Source organism: Suncus etruscus, chromosome X (genome assembly GCF_024139225.1).
Source record: "Suncus etruscus isolate mSunEtr1 chromosome X, mSunEtr1.pri.cur, whole genome shotgun sequence".
Taxonomy (NCBI): Eukaryota; Metazoa; Chordata; class Mammalia; order Eulipotyphla; family Soricidae; genus Suncus; species Suncus etruscus.
The window spans coordinates 72319723-72333478 of NC_064868.1; the positions used below are offsets into that span (position 1 = coordinate 72319723).

At 36.9% G+C, this 13756-nt stretch overlaps 1 protein-coding gene and 1 non-coding gene across 2 annotated transcripts in view; both read left to right on the forward strand.

Moving 5' to 3' along the window:
- Nucleotides 1–13756, forward strand: part of NRK (Nik related kinase) — a 181313-nt gene that overhangs the window by 41462 nt on the left and 126095 nt on the right.
- On the forward strand, nucleotides 4080–4186 carry LOC126000171 (U6 spliceosomal RNA). Its single transcript, XR_007492533.1, has one exon. It is a non-coding gene; the product is annotated as a U6 spliceosomal RNA (small nuclear RNA).

Consider the following 13756-nt stretch of genomic DNA (forward strand, 5'->3'; position numbering starts at 1 on the left):
ATACATATATAAAGATAGAGACGAAATCGCCATTAAAAATAGTACTATTCACAATACTACCACATAAACTCAAATACCTTGGAGTCGATTTAATGAAAGAGGGTGAAGGACCTATACAAATAACACTATCAAATGCTGTTTCAAGAACTAAAAGAGGATACAAGGTAATGGATATATATACCATATTTCTATATTTGGGGGATTAGCATCACTAAAATGGCAATAAAAAGCATTGTACAGATTTAATGCAATTCCTCTCAAGATACCCATGACATTGTAAGAAGAATTGGATCAAACACTCCTGAAATTCATTTGGAACAATAAATGCCTATAAATAGCTAAAGCAACCTTTAGGAAAAAGAAGATGGGAGGCATCACTTTCCACAAGCTTAAATTGTATTACAAAACAATCATTATTAAAACAGCATGCTATTGAAATAAATACGTATCCTCAGATCAATGGAATAGACTTGAGTATTCAGAGACTGTTCCCCAGACAGAAAATCAATCTTTGACAAAGGAGCAAGAAACTCAAAGTGGAGCAAGGAAAGCTTCAACAAGTTTTGTGACAAATTGTCAACATATCAGATCATATCTGATCATATCTGAGCAAACTCAGATCACTATCTAACACAATGAACAAAGGTCAAATCAAAACAGATTTAATACCTTGATTTAAATACAAAAGTATAAGGTATAAAGACAAAATTTTAAGTTAAACACTCCTTAGCATCTTCATGGAGGGAACGCTGCAGTTAAACAGATGGAAGCAGGGATAATTGAAGCTGTATCCAAGTGAGAAGCTTCTGCATCTTAAAAGAAACAGTGCCTAGAATACAAAGGCCACCCATGGAATGAGAGAAATTATTCACCCAATACCCATCATAAAAGGGGCTAGTATCTAAGATATACTGACAGAATATAATAAGAAACAATTAACTGCATCAAAAATGGGGAGAAGAAATGAACAAAGATTTGCTCAAAGAAGAAATACAGATGGCCCAAAGACATGAAAAAATGATCCATGTCATTAGTCATCAAGGAAGATGTAAATCAAAACAACAATGAACTGTCATCTCACACCACAGAGACTGGCACTCATCACAAAGTACAAGAACAATCAGTGCTTGCATGGATGTGGGGAGAAAGGAATTCTCATTCACTGCTATTGGAAATGCCATCTAGTCACACCTTTCTGGAAAACAATATGGATATGACAAAAAAAAAAACCCTGGAAACTGAGTTCCTACATGCTTCAGCAAATCACACTCCTAGTGATATACCCTAGCAATGCAAAAACAAAATACAAAAATGCCCTCTGCACTCCTATGTTCTTTAATGCTTTAATTACAATAACCAGAATCTGAAAACAATGTAGGTACCCTACAGCAGACGAATGGGTAAAGAAATGGTTGTTGATCTACACAATAAAATACTGCACAGCTTTAAGGAAAAATGAAGTCATGATATTTACCTATATATCTGGACATGGAGACTAGCATGCTGAGTGAAATGAGCCAGAGGTTGAGAAATAGGCATAGAATAGTCTCACAAACCTGTGGGATTTCAGAAAAATAAAAGACAGTGTGGTAATACTACCCAGAGATAATAGAGATGAGAGTCAGAAGGACCAGCCCAAGATATGAAGCTTACCATAAAGAGGTCAGTTAGAGAAATAACTGCACTAAACATCTACCATGACAATGATAGTGAGAGAGAGAGAGAAATAGAATGCCTGCCTGAATACAGGCAGGAGTTAGCGGGGGAGGAAAATAGGTGACAGTGATATCAGTAATGTTGCGCTGGTGAAGCGGTGTGTACATTTTATGACTGAAACTCAACTATGAACATGTTTGTAACCATGGTGCTTAAATAAGTTATGAAACCATTTAAAAATCATAATAAAATGGAGAAAATTTAAAGATATGTGGATGGATGTGTAGACACATATTCAAAATTCTATGGAGATAAAATTATTTAGTTACATAAAATTTCCAAGGCTTGGAATTTTGGCTCAGCTACACTAATTTGTTTGTTGTTTTCCAAGTCATTCCACTAAATTTCCTTTCTCATTTTGGATGTTTTTATCTGTCTATATAATCTTGAGACATTGGAGTGGACTCCAGTGTAATGCAGTCCTCTGTTGAGGTGGCCTTATTTGTGGAGATGGTGGGAGAAACAGGTAGATTTATTTAAGTATTATAATGTAAGTCATCGGACACAACACAGGTAGAATTAGCAATGTCATGTGAAATTTGCGGAACATCTCTTTGCCTATAGTGGTGTCTGGGTCAACTTGGAATCACCTGGTTTGAATTGATTGAACAGGTTTCTGAAATCAGAATCTAGTTGATCCTAGGCTAGTGAGCAAAAAAGACTATTGTCAGTTTTACAGTTTTTAGGGTTAATTTCACTTTATTTTCTTTCATGGGAAAACATTTTAGCTACTATGAAGAGGGAAAGTGAAATTACAAATAATTATTCTCAGTACAAAAGAAATATATTCATCTTGTAAGAATAAAGGTAGGTTTTAATGAGTGGTAGTATTTTATGAATATTTTCTCTTTTGCTTTTCTATAATTGCTTGTTTAAATATCTTGCAAGATGAAAAGGGAAATAAACTTGTATCAGTGGATGTTTACATGTCACTTCTATATCAAAAACTCTATGCAGATTGTGGCAGAGAAGTTATTAGGCTGTATTGATATGTGTTCTAATCACTTTTATTTTATTTTCAAACTTAATTTTTCATTTATAATTGCAAACAAACCTACATAAATTGTTACTTTCATAGTGTGATTATTTGACAAATAAATAATAAGGAAGGCAAACTTTCTTATCCTCTTAAATATAGTTGTCTGTTTATGGCAAATATTTGTCAATTAATATTATGTACCCAGTTATGAGATTAACCAGATCCCATCCCATTAGTTGGAAACATCTTTGAACATAGCACCTTGGATTGGTGTTTAGATCACCTAATACCACATCCTAGTTTGGTCTGTTCCTTCCAAATAAATACTCGGATTTCCAGGAAAATGTTGTCTTGCATTTCTGGACTTCCCGCGTACCTTGCTGCTTCTTACCAGCGGAAGGCGTACTTGCTGGAATTCCTGAATCTGTTTCTCCCTCGGTTGTGCAGATCGACATTTGCTTCCAGACCCGCATCCCTCCAGTGTCCTGGCTTTAGAACCTGAGTTTTATTTCTATATACCTAGTATTATTCTATCAATGCCTCATAACCCAAATAAGGTATGATTAAGATAAAATATAATTTGAACATAGAGAACAGCATCATCTTAAAACTTCACATATATTTTAGAAACACCCTAGAAGGTGTTTTATTTTTTCAACAAAATGCTTTGGATCCAGGCTTATGGTAAAATACTTTGAAAATATATTACAGATATCTCCAATAAAATATGTCTGCTTCTGGTTTTCATTTAACAGTTATTGTAAGAAGAGTTCTTTGTACTTCCATATTCAAATTTTCAATAATCCTATGTGTGAAAGTGTGGGGGAATGACAGGGTCTTGAAATCCTCTGAAGGGAAGGATAAATGAGTAGTAGGATTACTTGCCACCTCTTGGAAAAATAATAAACTGGTTGATGATCATTTAAATAGCTTAACTGACCCTTAGATATTTTTTTTTATTTTGATCATAGTGGCTTACACATCTTTCACAATAGTATTTTAGGTACATATTAACATTGAATCAGGGGATTACCCACCATCAAATTTGTCCTCCCCCCTTCCCGTTCCCTTTCTGCAACCCATATCCCCCACCATCACCCCCCGGGCTGCTAGAGTAGGTGGTCCCCTCTTTGTCTAGCTTACTATCAGTGATCATACATCTGTTTGGTCCTGGTCCCCTCCCTTGTTTCTCCCTCTATTTGAGAGGCTAACCTAGATAGATCGAGTTATATGGTTTTGTTTGAGGGAAAGAAAGGCAATAGAATGGGGTAAAGATTAAGAAAAAAATTAAAAAAATAAATTAAAAAAATATGCTGAAAATGGGTGGAGTCCTTATAGTGGCTATCAGCCTCAGTTTGAGAGAGGACATGAAAAAGGTAATTGAGTGCTCGCTTCGGCAGCACATATACTAAAATTGGAACGATACAGAGAAGATTAGCATGGCCCCTGCGCAAGGATAACACGCAAATTCGTGAAGCGTTCCATATTTAAAAAAAAGGTAATTGAAACACCATAACAATACAAAAATAAATGTCAAATTAAATATCCACTGAGCCCTACAGCAATAAAGAGAAGCACTGCACAATAGTCTCGGAGTGCAAAAAGAAAGAGAAAGACAAGATAAAGTAATATAAAATAAAAAAGGAGACATCAACTTCAATATCTGTACCAAAATAAAGACGTCAAGAAAACAATCAATCAGGGGCCGGGTAGGTGGCGCTGGAGGTAAGGTGTCTGCCTTGCAAGCGCTAGCCAAGGAAGGACCGCGGTTCGATCCCCTGGCGTCCCATATGGTCCCCCCAAGCCAGGGGCGATTTCTGAGCACATAGCCAGGAGTAACCCCTGAGCGTCAAACGGGTGTGGCCCAAAAACCAAAAAAAAAAAAAAAAAAGAAAACAATCAATCAATCAATATATATATATATACATATATATACATATATATATATTTTGTGCTCCCCCTCTTTTTTTCTTTCCCCTCCCTGCATAGGCACAGTAATTATTGGGGATATTATAGAGGGAATTCCCTTGGCCTAACAGTGGTCCTCAAACTATGGCCCGCGAGCCACATATTGTATTTGTATCTGTTTTGTTTCTTCATTGCAAAATAAGATATATGCAGTGTGCATAAGAATTCGTTCATAAGTTTTGTTTTTTCTATAGTCAGACCCTCCAATGGTCTGAGGGACAGTGAACTGGCCCCCTGTTTAAAAAGTTTGAGGACCCCTAGGAGATACAGGGTTTCTCCATCCCTGAAGTATACTGTCATGGGATTAACTATAGACTCCTTGCATGATCATTTACTCTCCCCTCGGTGCTTTTGTGGTGTATGGAAGACTTCTGCTTCGTCATGGATGGTAAAATCAGTCCTCTGTATCTAGAGATCTTGGTGACTGTGCAGCTCAAGGAATGGAGCTTATGATGAAGGCTTTCTTTGTGGTTCTAGCAGTTCTGCTTCTTCAGTGTCGTTTTAATTCATCTTCTGTAGTTGATGTTCTTGGTCATTATGTTGCTCCTAGGATGGAGCCTGGGACAGAGTCTTTCGTTATGTTTCTGGAAGACCCATTCACTTGCGGTTGTTTCAGTCACTCTGGAATTGGAGATCTTGTTTGTTGAACAGATTGTAGACCAAAAGATAGGTTAGAGCTTTTTGTTGTTGTTGTTGTTGTTGGTCCCAGGATGCATACTGTCTAGTCCTGGTTGTAACAACCAGTCATCTGTATATAGCAATCTTGGTTTTTGCACAGATCAAAGGGTGACATGTCTTCTGATTTTGTTTTATCATTGGCTGGTGAGGAAGGATAACTTGCTCTTAGATCTAGTTTATATTCTTAGGCTTACTTTCATGAAAATCATTAAATTTAATTTACAAATTCCAATTAGAAAAAGTGCCATTATTTCTTTAGTAAATGGAAAAACAGATTTAGACAGGATAATAATAGTTAATGTATAATAGTTAATAATATACTGTGGAAAGAAACAACTATGAATTAAGGTGCCTCTTTAAATTATTAAAATTATTAAATTATTATTAATTATTAAAATCTTGATTTTGCTAAAGTGTTCTTACAGAAGGATACTTACTCATACTAAAGTTTGCCACTGTTTTATCAGTTATTTTCATTTTCAAAAATTATCTTTCTTGAGAAAGTTTCATACAACATATACATCCAACATAAAGATGTAATGGTTCATTTTATTTAATGTACAGGTTATCCTATTATGCAAACTATATAATTCCTGTGAAATATTTTATAAACATGACATTAAGTAAATAAATTAGTATTTCATTTTGGGGCCGGAGAGATAGCATGGAGGTCAGGCGTTTGCCTTTTATGCAGGTCATCAGTTTGAATCCCGGCATCCCAAATGGTCCCCTGTGCCTGCCAGGAGCAATTTCTTTCTTTTTTTTTATTTAAACAACTTTATTACATCCATGATTGTGTTTGAGTTTCAGTTATGTAAAGAACACCACTCATCACCAGTGCAATATTCCCATCACCATTGTCCCAAACTCCCTCCTCCCCACCCAATCCACGCCTGTATTCTAGACAGGCTTTCTGTTTCCCTCGTACATTCTCATTATTAGGATAGTTCAAAACATAGTTATTTCTCTAACTAAACTCATCCCTGTTTGTGGTGAGCTTCAGGAAGTGAGCTGTAACTTCCAGCTCTTTTCTCTTTCGTGTCTGAAAGTTATTATTGCAAGAATGTCTTTCATTTTTCTTAAAACCCATAGATGAGTGAGACCATTATGCATCTTTCTCTCTCTCTCTGACTTATTTCACTCAGCATAATAGATTTCATGTACATCCATGTATAGGAAAATTTCATGACTTCATCTCTCCTGACAGCTGCATAATATCAGAGCGATTTCTGAGCATAGAGCCAGGAGTATTCGCTGAGTGCTGCCGGTTGTGACCCAAAAACCAAAAAAAAAAAAATTAGTATTTCATTTTATAGAAAATTTTAAATAAAATTTTATGGAAGTTTTTGTAGACTTTAATTTTAATTTTTATGACAATATATGGACATTTTATGAAATAATTAGAGCCCCTAAAACTTATCAAATTTTATTAATGTCATTATACACAATAAAAGCTGAAATAATTACCCTATTTAAATATAGTATTTCCCAGAATTTAGAGTTCTCCTTGAATAGAATGTATATTGGCTCTATCTAAAATGGCTGGCTCCTAAATGAATACTTACTGTTATTTTCACTTTTTGTCTTTTATTATAACATTGAAAGCATTTTCCAGAATTATTTTAGCTAGAAAAAGCAAAAATGGATGTAATTAATAATAAAATAATACTAAATAATAAAAAATAATAAAAATAAAATGGTATGATGCATACTTTTCTCTAAGATAGGGATGCTTGAATTTATTTTTGTAACCATGACTACAGTCTTATTCTAGAAAATGTCCATTCCTCTAGGTATTTCCATTCCAGCCATTAAGATTAATTTCCTAATTCCCCAATTTCCAATCATTACTAGCCACTAATGTACTATCTCAGAAAATTTAAGTAATTTTGGAAAAATTTAAGATTTATTAAGTTGAAAAAATCACACAAATAGTTTTATATGTGACATTTGTGACTACTTAACATCATTATAGTATATACATTATATACATCATTATAGTACAGTATTTTATGGTTTAATGTTATACCTTTTTAGTGATACACTACATTTGGATAGATATTTATACTGTTTTAATATTGTGGCTATAATAATTTACTTAATGGTTTTGCACAGTTCTTTTCCCTCAACCTTATTTGTTACACCTTGTGGTGGAATATATATGATTGTTTATCAGAAAACAAAATCTATTTTTAGAGAAGTTTTGCCATTTTAGATTCTCATGAAAATACATATTTATCTCTATCATCAATAATTTTTTACAACTACACATTATTATAGTGCTTATTGTGGAAATATATATATATATTTTAAATATAATTTTTATTTTAATTATAGTGGCTTACATATCGTTCACAGTAATATTCCAGGTACATATTTACATTGAATCAGGGGAATTCCCACCTACGAATTGTCCTCCCACAACCGCTCCCATCCTGCCTCCCATATCCTCCACTCTTCCCCCCAGGGGGTGCTAGAATGCGTGGTCCAGAAGACCAGTTCAGTTGCAATAGCCTCAGTCAGGACTCTGGAATTGGAGGTCATGATTGTTATGCAGGACGTAGAGCAAACCCTAGACTAGGGCTTTCTTGTTGGTCCCAGAATAAATACTGCCCGGTCATGGTTCTATCAGCTGGTCATCTGTAGATCACGTTCTTGGCTTTTGGACAGCCCATAGTGTGGTAAGTCTTCCGATTTTGTTTTATCATTAGTTGGTGAGGTAGGATAATCTGTTCTTATGTCCATTTGTTCCCAATTTCCTCATTGTCAGGATATCATATTAGAACTGGCACACGTTGGAGATCGAGTAGTATTCAGGATGCCCCAGGTGGGCTTTGGTTCCTGCAGCTGTTGTGAAGAACTGTGTCGATTCTATGTCTGGGGTTCAGGATTTAAGTTTGGACGGTTGGTGTATAATCTTCTGGCGTCTAAGATCCATCCACATGACATATTTTCAAGGTGGGAGATTCCCCTGTATTGTAAATAAGTATGAATTCTTATCTCTAGTAGATAAGAGCATGTTTATATACGTGGGATTTCCCCTTTTTTAGTGTGCCTTTGCAGGAAGAAATGGTGCTTCCTTATATTGCCGGTGCATTTGGGGGTGAAAAGAACAGAGAAACAAGTCACACACACCCCAAAAATAAAAATAGAAATAAAAAATGTATATTTGCTCACATATGTGTAGTGAAAAATGATTTTAGTAAAATGAAATAAAACAAGGAGGTAATGTTATGCAGGTCTTATACTTATGATGGAAGTATAGGTTTCCCCATTGTCTTTTGAGATTTTCTTGTGGGGTGTGTTAAAAAGTTTTGTCCAGACAATTTTGTAGCGCAACCTGGGTATGGTATCTCATGTGGCTTAGCTCTGAGATGCCATCTTAGGTTGTCCATCCTTTGTATCCAAGAATGCCTGTGGACAGAAAAGCTGAGAGGTTATTTTGAATATATTAAGCTTAAGGCATTAACACCTATTATTTTGAAATACTTCGGTTGTAGTCAGTGATTTCCCGTGGTATTCCTGACCTGTAGTCTTGCATAAGATCCCTAAGAGATTATTATGAGCCTTTGCAGTAACAGGATGATTACATACCTGTTCACTCTACGCTGCTTTTTCTGCAGTTGCTGGTTTCGTTATGGTTTAATGTGTGGTCGAGAGTTTATGATGTTCCTCTTTCATGTGTTTTGGGCACTTCTGCCCAGTATATGTGTGGTATTTAATGTTCGGAGTTTCTACCCTGTTAAGTCCTGTTATTTGATCTTTGAATATAAGTTGTATATATGGTGTAGTTTCTAGGTGATTCAGAATAGTGCTATCATTCTGTATTTATCTTTCATCTTCTGGCTTACTTTGTTTAACACAGTGGTCAGCAACCTGCGGTTCGTGAGCCACATGTGGCTCTTTACATTGTTAATTTGGCTCTTCCATGTGCCCGGCAGTTGGTCCAGGAGTCAGCACTCTACTTGTAGCCTCTGTCAGTGCATGCCCTGTGTGCAGACCCTGAGGCCGGCTCCAAGAGTGGAAGATGATACCCAGTATCAACCCTAAAAAAAGGTGTTCCCCCAATGTTATCCTTTCTTAAACCTCTTCCTTTGATATGTAAAAGCCCACTGAATATGTACTTTTGTCTCTCTCTTGACCTGAAGCCTCCTGGTATCGGAATTGGTTTTTTTTTTGTGTGTGTGTTTTTTGGGAGGTCACACCCAGCAGTGCTCAGGGGAAACTCCTGGCTCCATGCTCAGAAATTGCTCCTGGCAGGCACTGGGGACCATATGTGAAGCCGGATTTGAACTGATGACCTTCTGCATGAAAGGCAAACGCCTTACCTCCATGCTATCTCTCCGGCCCTGGGAACTGGTTTTAATAAAGAAAGAGGTGTTCTAGATTTTTGGGCACCAGGCAGAGAGTACAAGGTAAAAAGGCCATGGACTTATTGATCATCCTTTCTGGCTAGCTTGGTTTATTATTTCTTTCCTGCTATCCTGCTTCTTCAGACCAGGTTGGGTGGGGTTTAGAAATACAGTGGCTGGAGTGATCTTAAAACACATATTTTATTTTGCACAAGAGTGGGCATCTTCCATGAAGGGATTCTCAACCCAGAGTTTTCTTTTCCATGGATTCTCATGTTCAGAGTACTCATGATTAAAGTTGTGAGCTAATGCCCTTAAATGCTGTTTTCATATTGATTATGACTTTCCGCATAATATAAGTGCCAATCAGAATTTTTTTGCAAGAGTGGACACATTTTTTTATTGATTTACAAGCAAAGCAAAGTATAGAAAATTAAAATGTCAAGGATAGTATTAAATTGTGCTGTTTTCTTAAAATTTTTTATGAATTATTTTATTTTTAAAATTTTTTTATTTTTATTTTTTATTTAAACAACTTTATTACTACATGTTTGTGTTTGTGTTTCAGTCATGTAAAAACACCACCCATCACCAGTGCAACGTTCCCATCACCAATGTCCCAAATCTCCCTCCTCCTCACCCAACCCCCGCCTGTACTCTAGACAGGCTTTCCATTTCTCTCATACATTCTCCTTATTAGGATAGTTCAAAACGTAGTTATTTCTCTAACTCATCACTCTTTAGTGGGCTTCATGAGGTGAGCTGGAACTTCCAGTTCTTTTCTCTTTTGTGTCTGAAAATTATTATTGCAAGAATGTCTTTTATTTTTCTTAAAACCCGTAGATGAGTGAGACCATTCTGCGTTTTTCTCTCTCTCTGACTTATTTCACTCAGCATAATAGATTCCATGTACATCCATGAATAGGAAAATTTCATGACTTCGTCTCTCCTGACAGCTGCATAATATTCCATTGTGTATATGTACCACAGTTTCTTTAGCCATTCATCTGTTGAAGGGTATCTTGGCTGTTTCTAGAGTCTTGCTATGGTAAATAGTGCTGCAATGAATATAGGCGTAAGGAAGGGATTTTTGTATTGTATATTTGTGTTCCTAGGGTATATTCCTAGGAGTGGTATAGCTGGGTCGTATGGGAGCTCGATTTCCAGTTTTTGGAGGAATCTCCATATCGCTTTCCATAAAGGTTGAACTAGACGGCATTCCCATCAGCAGTGGATAAGAGTTCCTTTCTCTCCACATCCCCACCAACACTGCTTGTTCTCATTCTTTGTGATGTGTGCCAATCTCTGTGGTGTGAGGTGGTACCTCATAGTTGTTTTGATTTGCATCTCCCTGATGATTAGTGATGTGGAACATTTTTTCATGTGTCTTTTGGCCATTTGTATTTCTTTGTCAAAGTGTCTGTCCATTTCTTCTCCCCATTTTTTGATGGGATTAGAAGTCAAGCTCTCATTGTTTGCAGATGACCTGATACTCTACTTATAAAACCCAAAAGACTCTACCAAAAAGCTTCTAGAAACAATAGATTCATATAGCAAGGTGGCAGGCTACAAAATCAACCTACAGAAATCAATGACCTTTTTATACACCAATAATGATAGGGAAGAGATGGAAGTCAGGAATGCAATCCCATTCAAAATAGTGCCACACAAACTCAAATATCTTGGAGTCAACTTGACCAAAGATGTGAAGGACCTATACAAAGAAAACTATAAAGCCCTGCTCCAAGAAATAAGAGAGGACACACAGAAATGGAAACACTTACAGTGCTCATGGTTTGGCAGGATTAACATCATTAAAATAGCAATACTCCCCAAAGCACTATACAGATTTAATGCAATCCCCTTAAAAATACCCATTACATTCTCAAAAAGTGGATCAAACACTTATGAAGTTCATCTGGAACATTAAACACCCTCGAATAGCTAAAGCACTCCTAGGGAAAAGGAAAATGGGAGGCATTACTTTCCCCAACTTAAAACTGTACTACAAAGCAATAGTTATCAAAATAGCATGGTATTGGAATAAGGACAGACCCTCAGATCAGTGGAATAGGCTTGAGTTCTCAGACACTGTCCCCCAGACATACAATTACCTAATTTTTGACAAAGGAGCAAGAAATCCTAAGTGGAGCAGGGAAAATCTCTTCAACAAGTGGTGCTGGCAGAACTGGTTAACCACTTGCAAAAAAGCGAACATAGACCCCAGTTAACATCATGTACGAAGGTAAAATCCAAATGGATTAAAGACCTTGATATCAGACCGGATACCATAAGGTATATAGAACAACACATCGGTAAAACACTCCATGACATTGAGACTAAAGGCATCTTCAAGGAGGAAACTGCACTTTCCAAACAAGTGGAAGCAGAGATTAACAGATGGGAATACATTAAACTGAGAAACTTCTGCACCTCAAAAGAAATAGTGCCCAGGATACAAGAGTCACCCACTGAGTGGGAGAAACTATTCACCCAACACCCTTCAGATAAGGGGCTAATATCCAAAATATACAGGGCACTGACAGAACTTTACAAGAAAATACATCTAAACCCAACAAAAAATGGGGAGAAGAAATGAACAGACACTTTGATAAAAAGTGTCACTCCTTGTCACTAATCATCAGGGAGATGCAAATCAAAACAACGATGAGATACCACCTCACACCGCAGAGATTGGCGCACATCACAAAGAATGAGAACAATCAGTGCTGGCGGGGATGTGGAGAAAAAGGAACTCTATCCACTGCTGATGGGAATGCCATCTAGTACAGTCTCTATGGAAAGCGATATGGAGGTTCCTTCAAAATCTGGAAATTGTGCTCCTATTCGACCCAGCTATTCCACTCCTAGGGATATACCCTAAGAACACAAGAATACAATACAAAAACCCCTTCCTCACACCTATATTTATTGCAGCACTATTCACAATAGCCAGGCTCTGGAAACAATCGAGATGCCCTTCAACAGACGAATGGCTAAATAAACTGTGGTACATATACACAATGGAATATTATGCAGCCGTCAGGAGAGATGAAGTCATGAAATTTTCCTATACATGGATGTACATGGAATCTATCATGCTGAGTGAAATAAGTCAGAAGGAGAGAGAGACGCAGAATAGTCTCACTCATCTATGGGTTTTAAGAAAAATAAAAGTCATTTTTGTTACAACCCTCAGAGACAATGAGAGGAGAGCTGGAACACCAGCTCACTCCATGAAGCTCACCACAAAGAGTGGTGAGTACAGCTATAGAAATAACTACACAGAGAACTACCATAATCAAGTGAATGAATGAGGGAACTGGAAAGCCTGTCTGGAGTACAGGTGGGGTGGGGTGGGATGGAAAGAGATTTGGGATATTGGTGGCAGGAATGTTGCACTGGTGAAGGGGGGTGTTATTTACATGACTAAAACCTAATCACAATCATTTATGTAATCAAGATATTTAAATAAACTGCACTACTTCTTCCCTCTTGCCAACAAGGCGAGAGAGTACCCTTGCTCTGAACAGCCACTTCACTTCTTCATGGAGAAGATGCTAGTAGTGGGCATCCTTACTCTCACCCAGGGTGATGCATAGCCTGGAGTTGATCACAATTGTGAATTTCACAAATTATCTTTACTGTGTCATCTGTCACAGAGTTTAGTTCATCAGGGAGGTTTTTTGAATCCAGTCTATCATACAATGAGTGGATACAATGTATGGGTGTGCAATTTCTTTTTCTTGTGACTATACAAAAACACTGAGCCATGCACAGTGCATCATCTGTACATACATCAACACATCAGATTATTATTCTGAGTGAAATGAGTCAGAAGGAGAGGTGTAGACACAGAATAACTATTTGTGGCATATAAGAATAATAAATGGCAATATGGTAATAATATCTAGAGAAAATAGGCATGAGGGACAGGAGGACTAGTCCATGATAGGAAGCTTGACATAGAAAGTGGTGAGTTCAGTTAGAATAGAGAAAGGTACATTATGACATTGATAGTTGAAACATATCACTCTGGACAAGAACTGGATGCTAAAAATGG